Genomic DNA, 27,891 nt, shown 5'->3' on the forward strand with positions numbered 1-27,891 from the left:
TCCTGTTCCCTCCCCAAGTAATTTTGACAGCAATGCACAAAAACTACTGAGGTATGTCTCATGGCCTCTTACTTAGTTGACAAAATGATTAAACACAATATTCTGGTTTCCATAAACATTTATAATCTTAGCAAAGAAAGTAATATGTATGTATGTAATCCACCCAGTACTGACTCAAAGATTGCTTAATTCAATCCAGTGTATTTTCATCAAGATATATCAGTCAACTCAACTTCCCCAGGGAGGAATAGTCCATTTGCATAAAGCATGATTTCTCCTAATGCAGATCTCATTCCCCAGAAAATAAGCCCCTTAGGTAAGTGAAGTGCCTTGGCCTCAGATTAAGGGTAAAATAAACTCTGTGACTCAATGCAGGCTCCTGTTGCCTAAAATCCCTGTTATGAAAATATAGTCATTTAGGAAGAAATGCATTGATTTGTGTAATAAGACCAAGGTTTTCTGGGAAGTAAAAGATCAACTATCTACTCCCAGAAAGATTTTTCTCTTTCCTTCATTAGGCAGGTATTATGAAGGCTAGATCACCCCAATCCAATCAACCGTTGAGCAGTTCTGGGCTAACATCTGAATCTCCAAGTCAGAGAATAATAATTGTTTTTCTGTAAAGGACCAAATAGTAAATATTTTAGGATTTGAGGATCTGACAGTATCTGTCAAAACTACTCAACTCTCATTTTAAACACAACTGGCCATAGACAATACGTAATAAATTGGTCTTCTAATAAAATTTTATTTATAGACACTAAAATACAAATATCATAATTTAGCAAAATGTTATTATTTTTTTTCAACTACTTAAGACAGTGAAACCTGTTCTGAGCTAATGAGTCATCTAAAAGCAGGTGATGGAAGGGATTTGGCCTCTGACTCCTTGCTTTAAAGGATGGCATGACAACAGTTAAGTAGAAGTAAATTTAGTCCCTGATTTACCATGAAAAAGTTCACATGCAAAATACTTGCATAGAATTGCTGCATTAGCAAAAACAAAAAGCCAAATCATCCCCCAAAACATATATTAAAACCAAAAAAAAGGGCTAATGTGTCACATATATTAGCATTGTCTTTATTAATACAGAAAATAGTACTAATGTGGAATGCTGCTATAAATTAGTTAAAATATTTGTCACTGGTTTAGTGTTTGAATGACACAGAGCAAGGAAAATAACATTAGAAGCTGGAAAATCAAAGATGTGCACAAAATAGAGAAACACTGAGTAAAAATATCTCCTGTATTAACTTGGAAAGCAGACTATCTTCCTAACTGAGCCCGTATCTCTATGGGAAGAGCTTAAAAAGATGAGAAAGTCAGTTTGTTGATTATTCCTTATAGATTATAATAATAAGTAAAAAGAAAAGTTCAAAAATGAATGGACCAGTTTGCAAACAGAAAATGAAAGGGAATAGAGCATGTTTAGAAATGTTTTGACTTTGAAATATTAGAAAAACTGAAGGTTTTAATAAGCTTATGAAAAAGACTTGCCCACTTGGAAAATATAAAATTAGCCCTTTTTATACCATCATTTTTAATTGCACTTAATTTTAGTGGTTTGAATTTTAACTGTTTTTAAGTAATAGTATTATATGTATTTTTAAATTCTTTGAAGATCTTTGAAAGAACAAAGATAATATTTACTTATTTTGCAGTTGAATGCAATTCATTATACCTTGTGATTATTGCATGGATCCATTTGACTATTTTATAAAACTAAGATTCATTAGGGAGCATTAATAATATTTTTCCTGTCATGAAACATTTTGTAGTTCATCACCATAAGAATTATTTTACATTAATATACATTAATTATTAATATGTATAAATTATTCCCAACCATGATAAAAGATACTGAAATATTAGGAAAATTAAAGAATGATAGAATCTCCAAGAGGATGATGCAGTAGTGAAACAGATCATCACTATTACATCCTCCTTTGGTTTTCTTGTTGTGTTGCCCAAAGTATTGTACTACACTGAAACCTATCAAAGAAATCTGGAGTCATCTTCCTTGTAGTCCTTTTAGTAGCTTACATCAAACACTATGAAACATTTAGACTTTTTCATTGTGCCCATAATGTCAGAAAGGAGAAAATTGATAGAAAAAGAGTCTTCACAATTATTATATGAGTCAGAAGATAAATGTCAAGGGACAGAGTACAACATTCTAGACTCTAATGCTTATGGTGAAAATTCATCATATTAGTGAAACTCATAATGCAAATTTTCAGAAGATGATATCCAGATGATTATTTTCAAACTGAAGAATCAAAGTCTGAACTGTATATTTCTAAATAAAAATGAAATATGTTATTTTCATCCAAATAATCATACAGTAAAATCACTTTTACTAAAAGAATTTGGACCATCTTCTTTTGCTAATATATGTGACGTTTTTTTCATATTTTATGATGTTTGTGTGTCACATTTTATTTGATAAGATTCATAAATGGTCAAGTGCTGAAGATAGGCATGCATATGATGATGTAGAAATTAAAAGAAAACTTAGAGGATTAACCATTATATTGATGTTTGTAAATCCAGAAACTAAAATATTTTACAGTTTTGGAGCAAAGATGGGTTTCCTTTATACAGCAAAAATAGGATCCATCAAAGTTTTTAAAATAATTTTTAAAATTAATTAATTACTTTACTTTGTAATTTACATCCAAGTTAGTTAGCATATAGTACAATAATGATTTCAGGAACACATTCCTTAATGACCCTTACCCATTTAGCCTCACCCCCCTGCAAAAACGCCTCCAGCAACCCTCTGTTTGTTCTCTATATTTGAGTCTCTTATGTTTTGTCCCCCTCCCTGTTTTTGTATTATTTTTGCTTCCCTTCCTTATGTTCATCTGTTTTGTATCTTAAATTCCTCATATGAGTGAAGTCATGATATTTGGTTTTCTTGGACTAATTAATTTTGTTTAGAATACCCTTCAGTTCCATCCACGTAGTTACAAATGGAAAATTTCATTCTTTTTGATTGCCGAGTAATACTCCATTGTGTGTGTGTGTGTATGTGTATATACCACATCTTCTTTATCCATTCATCCATCAATGGACATTTGGGCTCTTTCCATACTTTGGCTATTGTTGATAGTGCTGCTATAAACAGTGGGTGCATGTGCCCCATTGAAACAGCACACCTGTATCCCTTGGAAAAAATACCTATTAGTGCTATTGCTGGGTCATAGGGTAGTTCTATTTTTAGTTTTTTGAGGAAACTCCATACTGTTTTCCAGACTAGCTGCACCAGCTTGCATTCCCACCAGCAGTGCAAAAGAGATCCTCTTTCTCTGCATCCTCGCCAACATCTGTTGTTGCCTGAGTTGTTCATGTTAGCCATTCTGACAGGTGTGAAGTGTTATCTCATTGTGGTTTTGATTTGTATTTCCCTGATGATGAGTGATGTTGAGCATTTTTTCATGTGTCTGTTAGCCATCTGGATGTCTTCTTTGGAGAAGTGTCTATTCATGTCTTTTTCCCTTTTCTTCACTGGATGATTTGTTTTTTGGGTGTTGAGTTTGATAAGTTCTTTATAGATTTGGATCCAAACCCTTTATCTGATATGTCATTTGCAAATATCTTCTCCTATTCCATTGGTTGCCTTTTAGTTTTTCTGATTGTTTCCTTTGCTGTGCAGAAGTTTTTTATTTTTATGAGGTCCCAATAGTTCATTTTTGCTTTTGTTTCCCTTGCTTATGGAGATGTGTTGAGTGAGAAGATGCTGCGGCCAAGGTCGAAGAGGTTTTGGCCTGCTTTCTCTTCTAGGATTTTGATGCCTTCCTGTCTTACTAAATGAAAGACCCAAATGGTCTTACATCCATTTTGAGTTTATCTTTGTGTATGATGTAAGAAAGTGGTCCGGGTTCAGTTTTCTTCATGTCGCTGTCCAGTTTTCACAGCACCATTTGCTGAAGAGACTGTCTTCATTCCATTGGATATTCTTTCCTGTTTTGTCAAAGATTAGTTGGCCATACATTTGTAGGTCCATTTCTGGGTTCTCTATTCTGTTCCATTGAGCTGAGTGTCTTTTTTTGTGCCAGTACCATACTGTCTTGATGATTACAACTTTGTAATACATTTTGAAGTCCGGGATTGTGATGTTTCCAGCATTGGTTTTCTTTTTCAAGATTGCTTTCACTATTTGGAGTCTTTTCTGGTTCCATACAAATTTTAGGATTGTTTGTTCTAGCTCTGTGAAGAATGTTGGTGTTATTTTGATAGGGATTGCATTGAATATGTAGATTGCTTTTGGTAGTATCAATATTTTAACAATGTTTGTTCTTCTGATCCAGGAGCATGGAATATTTTTCCATTTTTTTGTGTGTCTTCTTCAATTTCTTTCATAATATTACTATAGTTTTCAGTGTTTAGATTTTTCACCTCTTTGGTTATGTTTATTCCTAGGTATTTTTTGGGTTTGGTGTAATTGTAAATGGGATTGATTCTTTGATTTCTCTTTCTGCTATTTCATTATTGGTGTATAGTAATGCAACTGATTTCTGTGCATTGATTTTATATCCTGCAACTTTGCTGAATTCATGGATCAGTTCTAGCAGTGTTTTGGTGGAATCTTTTGGGTTTTCCATATATAGTATCATGTCATCTGCAAATAGTGAAAGTTTGACTTCCACCTGGCCAGTTTGGATGTCTTTTATTCCTTTGTGTTTTCTCATTGCTGAGGCTAAGACTTCCAATACTGTGTTGAATAAAAGCGGCAAGAGAGGTCACGTTCCTGACCTTAGGGGGAAAGCTTTCAGTTTTTCCCCATTGAGGATATTAACAGTGGTTCTTTCATATATGGCTTTATAATCTTGAGGTATGATCCTTTAATCCCTACTTTCTTGAGCGTTTTTATCAAGAAAGGATGCTGTATTTTGTCAAATGCTTTCTCTGTATCTATTGAGAGGATCATGTGGTTCTTTTCCTTTCTTTTATTGATATGATGTATCACACTGATTGTTTTGCAGATATTGAACCAGTCCTGCATCCCAGGTATAAATCCCACTTGGTCATAGTGAATATTTCTTTTAATGAATTGTTGGAACCATTTGGCTAGTATCTTATTGAGGATTTTTGCATACATGTTCATCAGGGAAATTGGTCTGTTGTTCTCCTTTTTAGTCGGGTCTTTGTCTGGTTTTGCAATTGAGGTAATGTTGGCTTCATAGATGAGTTTAGAAGTTTTCCTTCTCTTTCTATTTTTTGGCACAACTTCAAAAGAGTAGGTGTTGGGGCGCCTGGGTGGCTCAGTCGGTTAAGCGGCCGACTTCGGCTCAGGTCATGATCTTGCAGTCCGTGAGTTCGAGCCCCGCGTCGGGCTCTGTGCTGACAGCTCGGAGCCTGGAGCCTGCTTCCGATTCTGTGTCTCCTTCTCTCTGACCCTCCCCCGTTCATGCTCTGTCTCTCTCTGTCTCAAAAATAAACGTTAAAAAAAAAAAAAAAGAATAGGTGTTAATTCTTCTTTAAATGTTTGGTAGAATTCCCCTGGAAATCCATCTAGCCTTGTACTCTTGTTTTTTGGGAGATTTTTGATTACTAATATGATTTCTTTACTGGTTATATGCCTGTTCAAATTTTATATTTCTCCTTGTTTCAGTTTTGGTAACTTATATGTTTCTAGGAATTTGTCCATTTCTTCCAGGTTTCCCATTTTATTGTCGTATAAGTGCTCATAATATTCTCTTATTATTGTTTGTATTTTGCAGTGTTGGTTGTGATGGCTCCTGTCTCATCCTTGATTTTATTTATTTGGGTCCTTTCCTTTTTCCTTTTTATCAAACTGGCTAGGAGTTTATCAATTTTATTCATTGTTTCAAAGAACCAACTTCTGGTTTAATTGATCTGTTCTACTGTTTTCTTTTTGGTTCGATACCATTGATTTCTGCTCTAACCTTTATTATTTCCTGTCTTCTTTCTGGTCTTGGGTTTTGTTTGCTGTTCTTTTTCCAGCTTTTAAAGCTGTAATATTAGGTTGTATATCTGAGACCTTCCTTCTTTAGGAAGGCCTGGATTGCTGTATACTTCCCTCTTATGACCGACTTTTCAGCATCCCAGAGGTTTTGGGCTGTGGTGTTATCATTTTAATTGGCTTCCATGTACTTTTTAATTTCCTCTTTAACTTCTTGGTTAGCCCATTCATTATTTAGTAGAATGTTCTGTAGTCTACAATATTTGTTATTTTTCCAAATTTTTTCCTGTGGTTGATTCAAGTTTCATAGCATTGTGTTCTGAAAATATGCACGGTATGATCTTGATCTTTTTGTACTTGTTAAGGGCTGGTATGTGTCCCAGTATGTGATCTATTATGGAGAATGTTCCATGTTCACGGGAGAAGAAAGCGTATTCCACTGCTTTAGGATGAAATGTTCTGAATATATCTGTTAAGTCCATCCATTCCAGTGTATCATTCAAAGCCATTGTTTCCTTGTTGATTTTCTGTTTAGATACTATGGCCACTGCTATAAGTGGGATGTTGAAGTCCCCTACTATTATGGTATTATTATCCATGACTTTCTTTATGTTTGTTATTTTTTATGTTGTGTTTATTTTGTGATTTATATATTTGGGTGTTTTCATGTTTGGAGCAGAAATGTTTACAATTGTTAGGTCTTCTTGGTGGATAGACCCCTTAATTATGATATAATGGCCTTCTTCATCCTTTTTTACAGTTTTTATTTTAAAATCTAGATTGTATGATATAAGTACGGCTACTCCGGCTTTTTTTTTTTGGTGACCATTAGCATGATAGATGGTTCTCCATCCCCTTATTTTCAATCTGAAAGTGTCTTTAGATGTAAAATGGGTCTCTTGTAAACAGCATATAGATGGATCTTGCTTTCTTATCCATTCTGTTACCCTATGTCTTTTGATTGGAGTATTTCATCTATTGACCTTTAGGGTGAATACTAAAATATATGAATGTATTGCCATTTTGTCGCCTGTAGATTTGGAATTTCTGATGGTGTTCTCTGGTCCTTTCTAGTCTTTGTTACTTTTGGTCTTTTTTGGCGGCGGGGGTGGGGGTGTTTGTTTTTGTTTTTTTCCCATAATTTCTGCCCTCAGAGAGTCCCCCTTAACATTTCTTGCACGGCTGGTTTGTTAGTCACAAACTCCATTAATTTATGTTTGGGAGACTTTTTATCTCTCCTTCAATTTGATTAACAGCCTTGATGGATAAAGAATTCTTGGCTGCATAGTTTTCCAACTGAGCACATTGAATATATCCTGCCACTCCTTTCTGGCCTGCCAATTTCTGTGGATATGTCTGCTGTGAACCTGATCTGTCTTCATTTGTAGCTTAAGGACATTTTTTCCATTGCTGCTTTCATGATTCTTTCCTTGCCTGAGTATTTTGTGACTCTGACTATGATATGCCTTGTTGATGGTTGGTGTTTGTTGAATCTAATGGGAGTCCTCTGTGCTTCCTGGATTTTGATGTCTGTGTCTTTCCTCAGGTTAGGAAAGTTTTCCACTATGATTTGCTCACATAAAACTTCTTCCCCTTTTTTTCTCTCTTCATCTTCTAGGACCCCTATGATTCTGATGTTATCCCTGTTTAATGAGTCACTGAGTTCTCTAATTCTTAAATTGTGCTCTTTTGCCTTAGTCTCCCTCTTTGTTTCTGCTCCATTATTCTCCATAAGTTTCTCCTCTATATCGCTGCTTTGCTGCTCTGGTTCATCCATCCTTGCCGCCGTGACATGCATTCAAGTTTGCAGCTCAGTTATAGCATTTTTATTTCATCCTGACTAGCTTTTACTTCTTTTATCTCCACAGAAAGGGATTCTAATCTATCTTCCACCCCAGCTAGTATTCTTATTATCATGATTCTAAATTCTGGTTCAGACATTTCGCTTGTATGTCTGTTGATTAAGTCCCTGGCTGTCATTTCTTCCTGTTATTTCTTTTGGGGTGAATTCTTTCATTTTGTGATTTTGATGGAAGGAAAGGAATTAATAAAGTAAAAAAAAATTAAACAATTAAAAACAACACAAAGAAATTAAGAAAATGATGCTAGATCCTAGGTGTGTTTTGGTCTGATTGCTGAAAGAAATTTGATACATTAGATGAAAGGGTAAAGATTAAAAAAAAAGGAAATGTCTGAAAATTTTAAAAAATGAATACAATAAAATAGAATAAAATGAAATGATGGAGGTAAAATAGAATATGAAAACTTCACAAAAGAGTAAAATATATAGTAGAAAAAATTAAGGAAAAATCTTTTTAATAAAAGTGGAAAATAAAAATAAATTTTTTCTCTTTCTGTATTCAAGAATAAGAAAAGAAAAAGAAAAACAATTGAATAGATGGACCAATGAACCAAATGAAATATGATTGGAATTACATCTGGTTTCCCATAGAAGTCAAACTATGAAGCATTTTATAGTCTGTAAACTAAGCAGGTGTATAGTCTGTAAACTAAGCGGGTGTAGAGACTTATAAGAGCGTGGTTGTCCCAGTGGGTGGGGCTTAGTGTAATGGCTCTGTTCTCTACTAGGTGGCACTGCATAGCTTACTGTGGTGTATTGTTGTGGTGCATGTAGCCATGTATGTGCATGCACGGGAAGGGTGAAAATGGCATATCAGAAAACTGCTCTCCCCAACCAAGCAGCCCTCTTTTGTCTCTGGCTTCCATCACATCCCTGCTTCCACACAGTCTGTGACCAAGCCATCAGGCTGCCAGGTGACACCTCCCTCCTGAGTCCTATCTCAAATGGGGTTGTGTTTCCCAACCCCTCACTTTTGAGGAACTGCAGCTTTGACCCATTGTAACTCTCTTGGGGGTGGGGGAGGCTCTGGCTGAGCAATGGCTCAGTGACAGTCATCCCCAGGAATGTTCACAAGATTGTGCTTCTGCCAATGCCTAGAGACTATGGTCGGGCACCAGCTCACCTTAGAAAAATTTAGTGCAATCATGTGGTAGCAGCATTTCATGGATTATGGCAAATCACAATGCACATCTGGTGTCAAAATTCACCCTTAACATCCTCACTCCAACACCAGTGAATGTGGTCATTCTCCAAGGTCTGCTGGGGCCTTTGCCTGTGGGGAGGCTGCATAGCCTCTACCAAATGTCCTCTGAGCAGGGGAACCGCTTCTCCCCATGTAGTCTAAGGGCCCCTCAGACATGGCTCTCTGCTCCTGGGGATTCAACCTTCCCACCAGAGCACCGCCCAGTATCCAGCTGCAGAGTTTCAGACTCTGAGCTCCCCGTTGATAGAGTCTTAATGAAAACTAAACCCTCTCCTTTCTCCTTTCTCCCTTTTTGGTTTAGTCCATGGAGACCGTTTCCACTCTTCCTTTTCTCTCCAGCTGCTTTGGTGGGGGGGAATGCTCTTCTCATACTGTTCCCCACCCCTGGCCCATCTCTATTCTCTCTCCACAAGCAAAAACAGCTCCCTGCCCTCTGCGACTTCTCTCTCCCCAAGTTCACCTCTCTGCACTGTATATCTGCTGAGTTCTGTGGTTCAGGTTGTGCAGATTGTTGTGTTTATCCTCAAATCAGTTTTCTAGGTATGCAAGATGGTTTAGTGTTATCTGGCTGCATTTCAGAGATCAGAAACACAAAAAAACTTCCATGCTGCCACACCATCTTGGCCCCTCCACCAAATAATTAATTTGGATGATGCAAGTGGGGGAAGAGCCTGGAATAATGATAAACTGAATTTATTTGAGATTTATTTCAAATATGGACTCTGTCTTTACAAGACAAATTTGTTTCAGGTTTATGCATGACCATTAATAAGCCCTTTGTTGCATTCAAAGGAAAATTCAGAGAGCATAAACTAAAGAAACTATTGGAAATTAACTACGTATACAAAAATAAAAATATCAAAGCAAATATAGAAAATAAGATTGAGGAAATCTTTTGTAAAAAGTGGAGCAAACAAAGAGGCAAAAAATAGGAGAAAAATAAATGAATTTTCCATGGAAGTTTACATTCTGCTAATAAGAACTCCAAAGAAATCAAATTAAAAATCAAGAAACTTTCCCAGAATTGAAAGAAAAAGTTTATAGATTTCAGTAGCCTGCTAAGTAAGCAAAACATTGAATGAAAGAGTTCTTTAGGGCCTCTACTTTTTTTGAAATTCGTATGCTGGAGACATATAGAAGTTTCTATAATGAGATAAAGAATGAGAGAGAGGTTATATAAAATATCAGGTATCAAAATGAATTTGCATTTAACCACAAAGTAGAAACAAGAAGATAATGAAGGACATCTTCAAAATTCTGCATAAAATTTATTTCCATTGTGGAGTTTTACAGTAGGTGAAATAAATCAGTATAGAAGTAAAAGAAAAGATATGTTTAGATTATCAAGACCCAAAAATATTGACCTTATATGTACTTTTTTTCTAAGGAACTAATGAAGACTTCCACACTCACACACACACACACACACACACACACACACACACACCCAGAGGGAGTAAGATCCAGCTATATGTTGTTTACAAGAGACTCATTTTACCTTAAGGTTGTATATAGGCTGCAATTAAAAGGATGGCAAAAAATATTCCATCAAATGGAAACCACCATAAGAGCAGGGGTAGCTATACTTGTATCAGACAAAATATACTTTAATAACTGTTATAAGAGATAAAGAAGGATATAATGATAAAATATTCACATGACATATAATAATTATAAATAAACACCTAACAGCAGAGCATCTTAATATATGAAGCAAACATTGACAGAATTGAAGAAATAGACAGTAATGCAAAAGAGTAGATTTTAATACCACACTTTTAATAATGGATTAATCAATAAAATAATTGGACCTGACAGATGTAAACAGAACACTCCATCTAACAGCAACAGAATACACATTGTTCTTAATGCACATACAACATTTTCCAGGATAAATCAAATGCTAGGGCACAAAACAAGTTCTAATAAATTCAAGAAAACTGAAATCATATCAACTATTTTTTTCAAACTACAATGCAGTAAAACTAGAAATAAATAATAAAAATAAAACTGGAAAATATCAAATATGTGGAAATTAAATAGCATACCCTTGAACAACCAGTAGGTCAAAGGAGAAATCATTAGGGAAATTAGAAAATGTCTTAAGACAAAATGAAAATGAAAATAAAAGAAACCAAAATGTATGGGTTGCAACCAAAAAGTACTAAAAGGGAAGCTTCTGTGGTGAATGCCTACTTTAAGAAAGAAGATCTCAGGGCACCTGGGTGGCTCAGTTGGTTGAGTGTCCGACTTTGGCTCAGGTCATGATCTCGCGGTCTGTGGGTTCGAGCCCCACATCGGGTTCTGTGCTGACAGCTCAGAGCCTGGAGCCTGCTTTGGATTCTGTGTCTCCCTCTCTCTCTGCCCCTCCCCTGCTCATGCTCTGCCTCTCTCTCTGTGTCAAAAATAAACAAACATTAAAAAAATTAAAAAAAAAGAAGATCTCAAATCAAAAACCTAATATTACGCCTCAAGGAATTAGAAAAATAAGAACAGAATTAACCCAATGTTAGCAAAAGAAAGGGAATAATAATAGAGCAGTAATAAACAAAATAGAAAAACAACAGAAAAATCAATGAAATCAGGAGTTGGTTTTTTGAAAAGACTAACAAAGTTAACAAACCATTTATCTAGATGAAGAAAAATAGAGAAAACTTAGATAACAAAAATCAGAAATGAAAGAAGAGGCATTACAACTGATATCATAGAAAAAAAAGGATTATAAAAGACTTCTATGAACAACAAATAGTTGACAACAAATATATGACAACAAATTAGTTGACATAAAAGAAATTGATAAATTTTTAGAAACACACAATGACCAAGAATTAATCATGAAGAAAAAATCTGAACAGACTTCTAAGTAGTCAGGAAATTGAATCAGAAATCAAAAACCTGAACAAAGAAAATTCCAGGATCAAATGGCTTTACTGTTGAATGCTATCAAATATTTAGAGAAAAATAACACCAGTCCTTCTCAATCTCTTCCAAAAATTTGGTGATAATAGATTACTTCCTTACTCATTTTATGAGACTAGCATTACCCTGATATCAAAATCAGACAAAACAGTATGAGAAAAATAAATAAATAATACTCTTACCACTTCCATTGAACACAGTACTGTAAGGCAATTAGGCAAGAAAAACAAATAAAAGCTTCCACATTGGAAAATAATATGTAATGCTCTCTCTGTTTATAGAAGGCATGATGTTATAAGTAGTAGATCCTAAAGACTTTACTGTTATAATTAACAAATAAATTCAGCAAGGTTGCAGGATACAAAAATCAACAAAATAGAAAAATCAGTTGTGCTGCTATACACCAACCATGAACAATCAAGGAGGAAATTGAGAAAACAATCCCTTTTACAATAGCATCTTAAAATAAAATACTTAGGAATAAACTTAACCAAGAAGGCAAAAGACTTGTACTTTGGAAACTACTTAATGTTGCTGAAAAAATTAAAGACACAAACAACGTAAGAATATCTCATATCCATGGACTGTTAAAATGTCTGCACTACCTAAAACAATCTACTTATACATATACATCGCAATTCCTAGTAAAATACCAATGGCACTTTTCATAGAAAAAGGGGGAAAACAATTCTCAGATTTATAAGGAATCTCAAAGGGCATTGAAGCACCAAAACAATTTTGAGGGGAAAAAAATGCAAAGCTGGGGCATTTCTCTTCTTGATTTCAAAACATATTATGAAGCTACAGTGATCAAAACAATATGGTATTGGCATAAAACAAATATTTAGAACAATGGAACAGAATAGAAATTCCAGAAAATATACCCCCACATATATGGTCAAATCATCTTTGAAAATGGTGCCAAGGCCATACAAAGAGGAAAGAAGAGTCTCTTCAACCAATAAGGTGGGAAAATTAGATATTCAAATGCGAAATAATGAAATTGGACCCTGAACTTACTCCATATACAAAAGTTAACTCAAAATGGATTAGTGGCCTGGGGGTGCCTGGGTGGCTCTGTTGGTTAAGCTTCTGACTTTGGCTCAGGTCATGATCTCAAGGTCCACAAGTTCAAGCCCCATGTCAGGCTCTGTGCTGACAGCTCAGAGCCTGGAGCCTGCTTCAGATTCTGTGTCTCCCTCTCTTTCTGCCCCTCTCCCACTTGCATTCTGTCTCTCTCTCAAAAGTAAATAAACATTTAAAAAACATTTTTTTAATGGGCCAGAGGCCTAAATTTAAGGAGAATAACATAGGGGAAAAGGTTTCATGTTATTGGATTTGGCGATGTTTTCTTGGATACAATACCAAAAACACAGGCAACAAAATAAAATAGGCAAATGGTATTACTTAAATTAAAAACTGCACAACAAAGGAAAAAATCAACAGGAAAAAGACAACATAAGGAATGGGAGAAAATACCTTTTTAAATTCTATAGCTGGTAGGGGGTTAATTATCCAGAATACCTACACCTCAACAACAAATAATATGATTAAAATATAGGCAAAAGACTTGAATAGATATTTCTCCAAAGAAGGCAAACAAATGACCAAAAAGCACATGAAAAAATGCTTAACATCATTATTCATTAGGGAAATGCAAATCAAAACTACAAGGAGATATTACCTTATACCCTTTTACACCCTTAGGATGGGATGGCCACTATCAAAGAAACAGAAAATAAGCGTTGATGAGGATGTGGAGAAATTGGAACGCGTGTGCACCATCAGTAAAATTTTAAAATGGTACACAGGGGGCACGTGGGAGGCTCAGTCAGTTAAGCTTCAGACTTGGTTTCAGCTCAGGTCATGATCTCATGGTTCATGAGTTCAGGCCCTGCATCGGGCTCTGTGCTGACAGTGCAGTGCCTGCTTGGGATTCTCCCTCTCAATCTCTTTCTGTCTCTCTCTCTCTTCCCCTCCCACCCTGTCTCTTTCAGAATAAATAAATAAGCTTAAATATAAAAAGAATAAAATAAAATGGTACAACTGTTATGGAAAATGGTATGTTTCCATATGTTAAAAACAATCCCATTTCTGTGTCTAGGTCCAAAATAATTGAAAACATTATCTTGAAGAAATATTTGCACACTTATGTTCATTGTAGCACTATTCACAGTAACTGTAATTTGGAAGCAAAATAATTGTCCATCCATAGATGGGTGGATAAAGAACATGTGGTATATGCATACAATGGCATATTATTTAGCCTTAAAAACAAGGAAATCCTGTCATATTCTACAAGGTAGATGAAGCTTGAGTACATTATGCTAAGTGAAATAAACCAGTTGCATGCAGAAAGACAAATACTACATGATTCTACCTTATGAGATTCTTAGAGGAGTCCAATTCTTAGAAAGGGAAAATATAATGGTATTTGCCAGGGCAAGGGGGAAGATAAAAGGAAAATTGTTTAATGTGTATAGTATTTCAGTTTTTCAAGATGAAAAATTTCTTGATGTCTCTTGCACAATAGTGTACATGTAGTTAAGACTACTGTACTATATAATTAAAAATTATTGGCGTGCCTGGGTGGCTCAGTGGGTTAAGCATCCAACTCTTGATTTCAGCTCAAGTCATAATCTCACAGTCATGATATTGAGCCCCTGGTCAGGCTCTGTGCTGGGTGTGAAGCCTGCTTAAGATGATTATTCTCTCTTACTCTGCCTCTCCTCTGCTCATGTGCACACAGTCTCTCAAAAACAAATAATAAAAATAAAAATAATTAATGATACATTTTATGTTATATGATTTTACTACAATATGTATTTTTAACAATATTAACCAACTAAAAGTTGTTTTGGATGTTTGAGTACCAAACATTGAAATAAAGACTTGATTATTTTGTCTTAAAAAGATGGGGAGGAGAGATATATAAGCAAATAAAGAAAAGATATGATGCTCAGAAGCAAGGAAACAAGTGACTGAACACAGGAAGTAATAACAGAGAATGTCCTGCCTGGTAGTAATTTATAAGACAAGAGACTCAGCTCAGTGCAAACTGTGACCAGTGCAGACAGCATCAGTTGTGATTAAAAGGCAGGCAAGCTGTGCAGCAGGCCTAGTGAAGTCTCAGTCCAGAAAGCAGAATAGCCATATTTAAAAAGAAAGTCTCCAAGAAAAAATAGGAAATGCTGGGTTACATAATAAGATTGACTTTGGAAAATTGTACTGAAGTTTTTGAACATGTAGGAAGAGTGCAAACAAAAACAACAAATAAATAAGACAAATATTTGCTTTAGGAAAAATAAAAAGTAAAAAAAGGAAATATAATCAAATAAACTATGATGCTCAGTTTATGAATAATCTTCCATAAGAATACTATTGTAAACACCACCTATATGATATAAACAAAACACTTAATAATGATATTGGGACAATTGGAGAGGGAGGGCAGAGAGGTTGGCAGTTCTAAGAGACATAAATTCACATGTACTTTAGGAAAAGAAATAGGAATTCAAAACATAACTTCTAAAGTCCATGAATCATAATAAAGAAGTGTAAGTACATTATTTTAAAAAGAGTTTGCCTTTGGGAGAAATTATCAGGGGAATAGAAAGACATGAGTTTGAAAACAACTGCATTTTGTCATAACCCTAACATTTAATTGATTTGTTAAATCCAGTGCATACGTTAGTCTTTTTAAATTAAAGTTAAGTTTGATATAGTTTAATCTGGAACTGTATGTAACCATTTAAGACATAAATTATTTTAAAAAGTTATACCCTGGGGCACCTGGGTGGCTCAGTCGGTTAAACGTCCGACTTCGGCTCAGGTCATGATCTCACGGTTTGTGGGTTCAAGCCCCACGTCGGGCTCTGTGCTGACAGCTCAGAGCCTGGAGCCTGCTTCAGATTCTGGGTCTCCCTCTCTATCTGCCCCTCCTGCACTCACACTCTGTCTCTCTCTCTCTCTCTCTCTCTCAAAAATAAATAAACATTAAAAAAATTTAAAAAATTAAAAGTTATAAACTATATGTAACAGAATTTGCCACAGTTATATTTGTAGGAATGAATTCAATAAATTGAAATTTTTTTATCAAAATGTGAAAAATGTTGAGGTTTGAAATACTTAATATTTTATAATATTTTACTTTTTTTCATATTTTCATAATATACATTTATTCATTAAAAAAATCAAGCTCCATGTAGATGCTCTCAAATTCTTTGTAGTTTTTTCAAATGTGTTGTACAAATATAATCATCATTATTATTTTTTTAATGTGTATTTATTTTTGAGAGAAAGAGTACTGGTGGGGGAGGGGCAGAGAGAGAGAGGGAGACACAGAGTCTGAGAGAGGTTCCAGGCTCCCACTGTCAGCACAGAGCTCATCAGGGGATCACATTCAGGAATGGCAAGTCATGACCTGAGCTGAAGTCAGACACTTAACCAACTGAGCCACACAGACGCCCCTCATCATTTTTTTTTTCTACATGCCATGTTGTGAATATTTTTGGGAAGCAGTTCTAAACTATCCCTCCTTCCAAGTCTTACCATCATAAAATGAAATAGAGGAGTTAAAGTATTTGCCACAGTTAATAAATGTTATTTTCCTAGTCCTTTTCTCTCCTTTTGAAAGTTTGCCTGAGATTTGAAGGATATAAAACCTGAGATGTTGGGTAATTTTTCCAGGCTAGTCTCCAAGGCCTATTTAATCCATTCTGTCTGAAAATTATATAATTGCTTTTGGTCTTAATGACTTCATATTTTTCTAGGGCCAGAGTTGATCTCTTATTTATCTTTAACCTAGCATTGTGTCTGAAACAGAGTAAATGCTTAATAAGTGTGTCAGCTAAAGAAATAATTTCAGCCACACTATTGGGTACATAAGCTTTTGTGGACTGGCCTGGAGGTTTAATTATTTCTTCAGTCTTCAACTTCTTTCTGTATGACTAGCATATATTTTTACAGTTCTCTTTATTTCACTATTAATAGAAGTAGTTGAAACATATCTATCTTCAAGGGCTTGAGTTAACAGTCAAGTTATTTAACAGCCAGTACATTATGGACATAATCCAATTTGAATGGCTGCCCTATTGATGAATATTAATGATTAAAATATTTGAAAGATTAAGATAGTATAAGTAGTGCACATAGCCTAGACCAAGGTATATTATAGGCACTCAGTCAATGCTAATTTTATTTCTCTTTCTTGGAGAAAATTGTATTTTAATCTCTAAGCTATCTCCTTATAAAAATGTTACAGAAAAAAACTTATTCATAAGTCTGAGTATTTCTTGCATAAGAATGTGAATTTCCTGTTCAAAAATGAATTCCTCCAAAAGGCTTAGTTTCTCTGAACAAGTCATAGCTAAAGAGAGTAATAGTTTTCTGAGCTACTGAATCAGCAGAAAGAAAGAGAGCACGTTTAGTAGCATTAATGCAGTGTGTGATGTGTCTTATCACTATTGAGTGAAGAGGCAGGAAATTACATACCCAGATAAAATGATGGGGTGTTGGGAATTTTATCAAATTCTCTTATTCTTTTTAGTGATGGCTGTAATCTTAGTTCAGTGTCACTGTGCTCATCAGTTGTACATTCTTAACTGAATGCTGAATCTGTACTTCTATCATTCTATAATTACAGAGAAAGACAAATGACTCAAGCACTTTCTTTGTTTCTATAACCTGGTTCCACATCGACTGAGACTATCTGAACACCTCTCCTAATTCTCTGTCACTGAAATTCCACTCAAGTCTTCTACCAAATCATCCTGAACATAACCACTTTCCTCACCTTCATATTGGATCATCCCACAACAATCACTCCATTACAAACACATTATTACATTTGTTCTCTCTCATTAGGCTTTTATCATCACCATGTTGTGCCATAAAATAGGTGCATGGCTAATGTGATGCAGGCCTGAGCTAACGGGAAGCCCACTCCCACACTGTATTTTTTAAAAGCCAGAATGAAATGTTGACTTCCTACCTGGAAATGTTTCCCGTGTCATCCACTAAATGACATCCACTCTTGATTCTCTGCCACCTTTCTCATGGGTAACCTTGTATCTTCACTTTGTCAAGGTCCTTGATTTAATTTCTGATCATTTCCTGCTTCCAGACTTTATTTTAGTTTTTCCATTTCCTTCTGTGATGACAGCCTTTGGTAACTCAGGATAATCCTTGTCATCATTGTTGCCATGATTATCTTCATTATCCATTGTTTCCATAATAATTTTAGTTTTCAAAGTGCATTCAACTAAGTCACATTTTCTAGCCCCTGGTTATGCATTCATACATGGGCTTTCCTCTCCCTACCCAATTCATTAAATTCTGTACTTTCTTCATTTTGGATACCTTTTCCATGAAGCCATCTGTGTCAGGAAGGGTTCCAATAAAAAAACAGATGGCCTATTTGAAATTGGATTGAGAAGAGTTTATTTAAAAGGGGGTTATATACAGAAGTTGAGTGTTGAAGGACTGCAAAGGTATTGTAAGACAAAAGATATATCAAATCTAGGCCTAAAGGGATAAGTGGAAGTCTTGGTACTAAAATCTGTAAAGAGCCATGTAGAGTCAAGTGCTTAGATAAATGCAGCTTGAGCTCATGCTCTGTCTCTCTCTCACACTCGAAAATAAAAATAAATACTGAAAAATATATATACATATAAAATTAACTTGGGCTTGACAATCTGATTTGTTGAATACCTACAGAGTTGAAGTTCTGTTCAAACTTACTTTCATACTATCCCTCACATTTGTCCTATTTATTCCTCATTTTATCAGAATCCTCCATACAATGATGTTATTTTCATTTTCTCAAAAATAGCAAATAAAAAAGTAAAAATGAAAATAAAAACGGGAAATGAATGCAGAGGAAATTGGAAATGGATTAAAAATTATTTTTTGTTTCTGGGTACCTGGGTGGCTCAGTTGATTAAGCATCCAACTCTGGAGTAGATAACAATATGAGAAGAGAGGAGAGTTGATCCTGAAAGCCAAATGCAAGATGTTTGGTACTCTATTCTTATTTCAACAAAAAGTATGCACACATTATTTTCTCTCTCTCTGAGATACTGTGACTGTTGATTTAACCATTGTTGACATTTCAGACCTATTTGTGATAATGACATGAAATTTGACTATTTACACTTCCTGGGTTTCCTATATTCCCTTATTTTCTTGTTAAATATGTAAAGAGTGTCAAAATATACCCTTGATGTCACTTGATCCATAAAGATTTCCTTCCCAAAAGCTTTCACCTAATTGGATCTCTTCTTCCTGAGAACCAACTTGCAGTCTTGTCATTACCTTATGTTACATTCATATTGCCATAAATAAAATAACTTTTGCTTTATTATTTCTCTTCTGACTGTAACATCTTCAGCAATTCATTAAAAAGAATATTTTGAAAGTAGAAAGATATGAACTAAAGCCCAATCTCCTCCATTCATTTTCTACCAGATCTTGAAAAAATTACTTCAATTACTTCCTTTATTTTTCTCTTCTGTTAAATATAGGATTTCTCTGAGGATTAAATGGAAAAAAAAACCATGAAATGGTTATATACTCCCTGGTACAGGGTAGTTATATATTCATTGACCTTTACTCATATATTTATATTATTCAAAGATAATGTCATCATCTATGATGACAGTAGGCACTGAATAGATATCTCCAAAAACAGCCCCCAAAACCAAATTTGTCAAAGAAAATGCTTTGATCTCAATGCTTCCAAAATTAGGAAAGTCCTCTTACCTTCTATAGTTATCATAATTCCTTATTGTTTTTCTCTTCTCAGAGCACTATCATTGTCTCAGCTCAGAGCCTAGAGCCTGCTTTGGGTTCTATGTCTCCCTCTCTCTGCCCCCCTCCTGCTCATGCTCTGTCTCTTTCACTGAAAAAATAAAAATAAACATTAAATATATATATATATATATATATACATTTTTAAAATATATATATTAATATATATTATATATGTATATATAAATTAACTTAGGCTTGGCAATCTGATTTGTTGAATACCTACAGAAAATGAAAATAAAAGGGGGAGATGAATGCAGAGGAAATTGGAAATGGATTATTTTTTGTTTCCAGGCACCTGGGTGGCTCAATCTATTAAGCATTCAACTCTTGATTTTTGGCTCAGGTTGTGATCTCACAGTCGTGAGATCAAGCCCATGTCCACATCTGTGTTGAGTATGGAGTCTGCTTAGGATTCTCTTTCTCCACTCTCTTTGCTCCTTCCCTGTTCGCACATACACACTCTCTGTCACTCTTTCTCAAAATAAATAAATAAACATTTGAAAGAAAAAAATATTTTTGGTTTAATTTATTAATATCATTCATCTTTGGAATACAGATTATCTCAAATTGTCATATTTAATTTACTTTTCAGCTTATTTATTCAAGTTATAAGTGCTTTTCTAGCTTTTCCTAGTGAATTCCATACCCCTGGAACCAAACACTTCTGGAATGAAAACAAATATATCATTTTTAAATGTCATTAGCAAGTGTCACTTTGAAATGCTAAAATAGAAGTGACCCTTCTTAATAAAAAATAACAATCTCTGATATTGTGTAGAATTCTGAACAATTTACATTTCTAGGTCCATGCATTATTTGATAGGCCCAACAGCACTAGAAGGCTGGGGATGTTACCCATATTTTTCAGAAAATAAAACTAAGTTTGAGAGAATTTTAACAACTTGCTTAATTAGTAATTGAGAGGCAGAATTGAAAATCTGGTATTTTGACAGATAGTCATTTCCACTACAACTTGCTGCCTAAAACATATCCAGAGATATTTACAGAAATTAAAATCTTATTTTCCTTTTTGTTCCATGAAACTAATTAAATGAATTATATTTTTAAAATGCCTTTCCTTGTAGAATATAAACAAGACTTGTTACTCTATATTTAAAGTATTAGAGACTTTGAAGGATGATAAATTTGTGCACAAGCTTAAGTAACTATAAATTTAAATAATTCATAAGAAAAAATAGTATAATATTTACAAACAATGCCTTTAGAAACATTTAGAACTATATTCAAATGCTAGTTTATAATCACTGGCTTTGTGGTCTGGCAGAGGTAATAACTGTTCTGAGTATCAATTTCTTCACTAATAAATGTAGATGATAATTACTTAAAAGGATTGTTTGGGAAATTTGACAAAATTTTACATGTAAACCATCTAATGTTGGCATATAAGTGATCAGTATAATGTAACTGTTATTAAGTATATTATTGTTCTAAGCTTCAGATGAATCTGTATGTATTTATGTATATACCTTTTTTTTCTGGACTGAAGGCCTTTATTCTCTCATAAACTGAATTATAATACATTAAATTTGTTTGCCTTATTAAATGCAGGTATAATAACTTTTTTGTATGGAAACGTTTTTATTATTTTTTAATTTTTAAGGTTTTTTATTTGATAATTTGACTGTTACAATTTATAAATTTAAGATGCACAATGTGTTACTTTGATGCATTTATATAGTTAATATGATTATACATTTAATTGAAGCAACATTTTTCATATTACATCATTATAGTACAGTATTATTGACTATATTCATAATACTGTGTATTAGATCTCTATGGCATTTTTACTACTCATTACAATTTTATATTCTTAAACATCATCAATCTTATCCCTCCACCCCCATCCCTGATAACCACCATTTTACTCTCTATTTTTTTACAGATTTGACTTTTTTTTAGATTCTACATATAAGTGGTATCATACAGTACTTATCTTTCTTTGTCTGATTTGTCTTACTTGGCATGTGTTCAGGGTCTGTCCATGTTGTCATAAATAGCAGGAGATCTTCCTTTCTCATGGCTGAATAATATTCCATTGTGTATATACAACACATCTTTTTTATCCAATCACCCACTAATGGGAATTTAGGTTGTTTCTTGGCTACTATGAATAATACTGTGACAATATGGGTGTGCATATATCTTGTTGAAATCATCTTTTCATTTCATTTGCATATATACTCAGAAGTGGAATTGCTAGGTTGTATGGTAGATCTATTTGTAATTTTTAAGAAACCTCCATATTTTTTTCTATAGTGCTTGGCCTAATTTACATTTCCATCAGTTTAAAAGGGTTCTCTTTTGCCACATCCTCTCAAACACCTGTTGTCTCTTATCTTCTTGACCTGTTAGCCATTTTAATAAGTATGAGGTGATATTTCATTGTTGTTTGATTTACATTTCCCTAAACCATTAGTGATGTTAAGCATCTTTTCATGTGCCTGTTGGCCATCTTGGTATCTTCTTTATAAAATGTCTATTTTGTTAATCTTCACATTTTTTAATTGGATTTTTTGGTTATGAAGTTATATTAGTTCTTTATGTATTTTGGATATTAACCTCTTCTCCAATATATGGATCCCCAAAATTTTCTCCCATTCTGTATGTTGTCATTCCATTTTGTTGGTTGTTTCTTTTACTGTGCAGGAGCCTTGAAGTTTGATGTAGTCTTTTTTTGTAAATTTTTTCCTGGTTTTTACTTTGCTTCTTTGTGCTTTTGTATCATGTCCAAAACAAGCATTGCTAAGGCCAATATCAATGAGTTTCTTCCTGTTTTCTTCTAGGAGTTTTATGGCCTAAGCCTTATGTTTAAATCTTTGATCCATTTTGAATTAATTTGTGTGAGTGATATGAAAAAGTGGTCTAATTTCATTGTTCTGCATGTGTTTTTCCAGTTTTCCTAGTATTGATTGTTGAAGAGACTCTTTCCCTCAATGGGTGTTCTTAGATAACTTGATGAATATTATTTGACTGTAAATACTAGGATTTAATTATGAGCTCTATGTTTTGTTTCATTGGTCTATGTCTATTTTTTTTCTTCCCTGTATCATACTGTTTTTATAACTGTGGCCTTGTAGTATAGTTTTAAATCAACAAGTATGATTTTTTTCTTTTTTTCTTAGGATGGTTTTTGTTTTTTGTTTTTGGCTATTTGGGGTTTGTGTGTGTGTGTGTGTTTGTGTGTGTGTGTGGTTCTACACGAATTTTTGGATTGTTTCTTTTATTTCTGTGAAGATTGCCTTTGGTATTTTGATGCAGATTTCATTGAATTTGTAGATGGGTTTGGGAAGTATCGCCATTTTAACAATATGTATTCTTCCAATGCATGAACACAGGATATCTTTCCATTCGTTTGTGTCTTCTTCAATATCTTTTAGCAAAGTCTTATAGTTTTCATTGTACAGATATTTCACTTCCTTGATTAAATTTATTCCTAAGTATTTTACTATTATTGACACTGCTGTGAATGGGATAGTTTTGTTTCATTTGTAAGTTGATTTTGTAACCTTCTACCTTACTGTAATCATGGATTTAATTCCAACAGTTTTTTGTTTAACTTTTTGGGATTTTCTTTTTTTTTTTTTTTATTTAACTTTATTTTTTAGTTTTTAAAATTTACATCCAAATTAGTTAGTATATAGTAAAACAATGATTTCAATAGATTCCTTAATACCCCTAAATCCCTTACCCCCTAAATGGGTAAGGGGCATTAACTTTTTCTAAGATTTCTAATCTTTTTCTAAGATTTTCTATACATAATATCGTATCATCAGCAAATAGTGACAATTTCACTTCTTCCATACTGATTTGGAGGCTTTTATTTCTTTGTCTTGTCTAATTGCTCTAGCTAAGACTTCCAGTTCTATATTAAATAGGAGTGGTGAGAGTGGGCAATCTTGTACCTGAGCTCACAGAAAAAGAAACCCTTTCAGTTTTTCACCATTGATCATAATGTCATCAAAGCATTTATTGTGGCCTTTATTATGTTAATGTATGTTCCTTCTATACACATCCTGTTATGGGTTTTTATCATGAAAGTGTGTTGTATTTTTTCAGATTTTTTTTCCTGTGACTATTGAGATGATCATGTGATTTTTACCTTTCATATTATTGATGTGATGAATTGCATTTATGGATTTGAATATGTTGAACCATCTTTGAATCCTACTTGGTTATGTTCTAATCCTTTTAATGCATTTTAAAATTAAGTTTGTTAATATTTTGTTGAGAATTTTTGCAGTTATATTTATCAGGGATATTGGTTATAGTTTTATTTCCTTGTGATATCTTAATCTCATTTTGGTATCAAAGTAATGGTGGCTTCATAGAATGATTTTGGAAGTGTTCATTCTTCCCTGAGATTTTGGAAGAGTTTGGGGAGGATTGCTCCTAATTTTTTAAATGTTTGTTAGAATTCACCAGTGAAGCTGTCCAGCCCTGGAATTTTTTGTGTTGGGAGTTTTGGTTTGCTTGTTTGTTTTTTTATTACTGATTCAATCTCTTGAGTCATTATTAGTCTGTTCAGATCCTCTGTTTCTTCCTGAGCCAGTATGGTAGGTTGTATGATTCTAGAAATGTATGCACCTCTTCTAGGTTATGTAACTTATTCGCATATAATTGTTAATAATAGAATCATAATTCTCTGTATTTATATAGTATCAGTTGTAATGTTCCCTCTTTCATTTCTAATTTTATTTGTGTCTTCTCTGTTTCTTTCCTAGTCTAGCTAAGATTTTTCAATTCTCTTTATTTTTTGAAGACTCAGCTTTTAATTGTGTTACCCCTTGTATCATTTTTCTCATCTCTAGTTTGCTTATTTCCACAATGATTGTGATTATTTCCTTCCTTCTGCTACCTTTGGGCATATTTTGTTCCTTTTTTTTAGTTCTTTGAAGTGTAAAGTTAGGCTGTTCACTTAAGGTCTGTCTAATTTCTTAATATATGCATTTATTGCTAAAACTTGCTTTCAAAACTGCCTTTGCTACACCTCACAAAATTTAATATGTAGTATTTTTATTTTTTATAATAATTTTTTATTTCCCTTTTGATTTCTTGATTCATTGATTGTTTAGAAATACATTGTTTGATTTCCACATATTTGAAGATCTACTCACTTTCCTCTTATTGATTTCTTTTTTTAAGCTTATTTATTTATTTTGGGAGAGAGCACATGAGCAGGGGACAGGCAGAGAGGGAGGGAGGGAGATTTTCCCAAGCAGGCTCCATGCTCTCAGTGCACAGCGTGATGAAGGGCTTGATTTCACAAATTATGAGATTGTGACCTGACCAGAAATCAAGGGTCAGACACTCAACTGACTGAGCCACCCAGTCACCCTATCCTCATTGATTTATAATTGCATGCCATTGTAGACAGAAATGATAGTTGGTATGATTTTTTTAAAAAAAATTTTCTTTAATCTTTATTTTTGAGAGAGAGAGAGAGTGAGAAGGGACAGAGAGAGAGGGAGACACAGAATCTGAAGCAGGCTCCAGGCTCTAAGCTGTCAGCACAGAGCCCGATATGGGATTCGAACTCACTGACCCTGAGATCATGACTTGAGCTGAAGTCCACCACTTAATGGACTGAACCACCCAGGTGCCCCGATAGTTGGTATGATTTAAATCTTAAATTCATTAAGATTAGTTTTGTGGCCTATAACGTAATATATTCTGGAGAACGTTCTGTATACACTTGAGAATAGTGTGTATTCTGATCCTATTGGATGGAATGTTGCAGATATGTCTATTAAGTCCATTTATTCTAACACGTGGTTCACTTCCAACATTTTCTTGTTTATTTTCTGTCCGGATGAGCTATCTAATGTTGATATTGGGATATTAAAGTCCCCTACTATTATTATATTTTTGCCTACTTTTACCTAAGGTTTGTTAGTATTTCCTTAATATATTTTGGTGCTTGAATGTTGGGAGCATATATATTTATGATTGTTGTATTAACCCCTTTGTTGTTATACAATGGCTTTCTTTGTCTCATTATCATTTTTGTCTTGACGTCTATTTTGTCTGATATAAAGACATTTGCTTTCTTTTGGTTACCACTTGCTTGGATTATGATCTAATACTCCTTCACTTGAACCCTATGTTTGTCTTTGGAGCTGAAGTGAGTCTGCTGAAGGCTGAATACATTTGTGTCTTGTTTTTTAATCCATTTAGCAAGTATCTGCCTTTTGATTGGTGAGATCAATTCATTTATATTTAGGGTGATTATTGATATATGAAGACTTACTACTGACATTTTATCTTTTGCTTTCTGATTGTTTTGTATCTCCATTGTTTCTTTCTCCTTGTGTTTCTACCTTTTTAAGTTGATTATTTTCTATGATGAGTTGTGAAAGGAAATTTCTCACACTTCAGCCCCCTTAACCATCCTTTCACCGAAGGGGTGGAAAAAACATAGTCATTAAGTTCAAGGCTTCAAGAAAAGAGATTGGGAACACTGCAACCAGGAAAGTAGGTAGCAAGGCAAGAGCGAAGAAAAGCTTTGGCACCAGAGGAACTCTTGTGAAAGTTATGGCCCCAGGACAAAGATGTGCTAAACGACTGAGATTTAGTCAAAGCATTGTAGAATGATTATTTACTCTCTCCCAACAAAATACTATACCACTAAAGCAATAGGGCTTCAATATAATAACAGTGGATATACCTGAAAGAGTTGTATGACTACACACTATCTCTGAGAAGAAATATTAGGGAAACCAAAGTTAAGAGAGCAGATTAAAAAAACAAAAACAAAAAACAAGGAGGAATTTGAAGACTCCTTTATCCACAGAACATTCTCAGTCCTCATTCCTTATGCAGATTAAAATCAGTTCTCAACTGGAGGCCTATTGACCTCAGATCTTATTATGTTTTTCTTTTAACAAATATTTAGAAGGCATGCAAACAGGTAATAAAAGACAAATGCAGTCTTCAAGGAATCTAGAAAAAGAAGATCAATTTAAGCCTAAAGCAAAAAAGAAAAAAATCATTTGCTCATTTGTATTATTTCCTAGTTTCCACATATGGGTGATATCACATAGTATTTGTCTTTCTCTAACTTATTTTGCTTAGCAATATACTCTTTAACTCAATTCATTTCTCTTACCTTTTCAAATGGTAAGCTTTCATTCTTTTCATGGCTGAATAATATTTCATTACAGGTGATTGATAGATGGATAGATATAGAGATATAATATATGATATATGATATCATATGTATAGATATCTATATCAATATCTATATCTACATAATCTATATCTATATCCATATTTATATCTATCTTTAGCCATTCATCTAGCAACGGATACTTGAGCTGCTTCCATAATTTGGTTGTTGTGAATAATGCTGCAATAAATATTGGGATACATGTATCCCTTTGAATGTGTTTTTGTATTCTTTGGGTAAATACCCAGTAGAGTGATCACTGGATTGTAGGGTAGTTCTATTTTTTAACTCTTTGAGGAACTTCCATGATGTCTTCCACAGTGGATGCACCAGTTTGCATTCCCACCAACAGTGCACAAGTTTTCCTTTTTCTCCATATATTCACTAACATCTGTTTTTTTGTGTGTTGTTGATTTTAGCCATTCTGACAGGTGTGAATTCATATCTCATTGTAGTTTTGCTTTGCACTTCCCTGTTGATGAATGATGATGAACATCTTTTCATGTGTCTGTTGGACATCAGTATGTTTTCTTTGGAGACATGTCTATACATGTCTTGTGCCCATTTTTAAAATTGGATTATTTGGTTTTGGGGTGTTGAGTTGTATAAGTTTTTTATTTATTTTGAATACCCACCCTTTGTTGGATATGTCATTTGCAAATATGTTCTCTTATTCAGTAGGTTCCCTTTTAGTTTTGTTGATCATTTCCTTTGCTGTACAGAAGCTTTTAATTTGATGTAGTTCCAGTAGTTTATTTTTGCTTTTATTTACTTTGCCTCAGGAGATATATCTAGAAAAATGTTGCTACAGCTCATGTCAGAGAAATTCCTACCTATGTTCTGTCTTAGGATATTTATGGTTTCAGATCTCACATTTAGGTCTTTAATCCATTTTGAGTTTATTTTTGTGTATCGTGTAAGAAAGTAGTCAAGTCTCATTCTTCCTCATGTAGCTGTCCAGTTTTTCTGGCACCAT

General features: G+C 34.1%; 1 long non-coding RNA gene across 1 annotated transcript; it reads right to left on the bottom strand.

The window, feature by feature from the left end:
• Positions 1-3,700: 3,700 nt before the first annotated feature.
• On the bottom strand, positions 3,701-27,831 carry LOC123602404. The gene is made up of 2 exons (XR_006714485.1): positions 27,789-27,831; positions 3,701-3,810 (listed from the first exon to the last, which is right to left on the bottom strand). It is a non-coding gene; the product is annotated as an uncharacterized LOC123602404 (long non-coding RNA).
• Positions 27,832-27,891: the final 60 nt, after the last annotated feature.

This window comes from Leopardus geoffroyi, chromosome D1, assembly GCF_018350155.1.
Source record: "Leopardus geoffroyi isolate Oge1 chromosome D1, O.geoffroyi_Oge1_pat1.0, whole genome shotgun sequence".
Taxonomy (NCBI): domain Eukaryota; kingdom Metazoa; phylum Chordata; class Mammalia; order Carnivora; family Felidae; genus Leopardus; species Leopardus geoffroyi.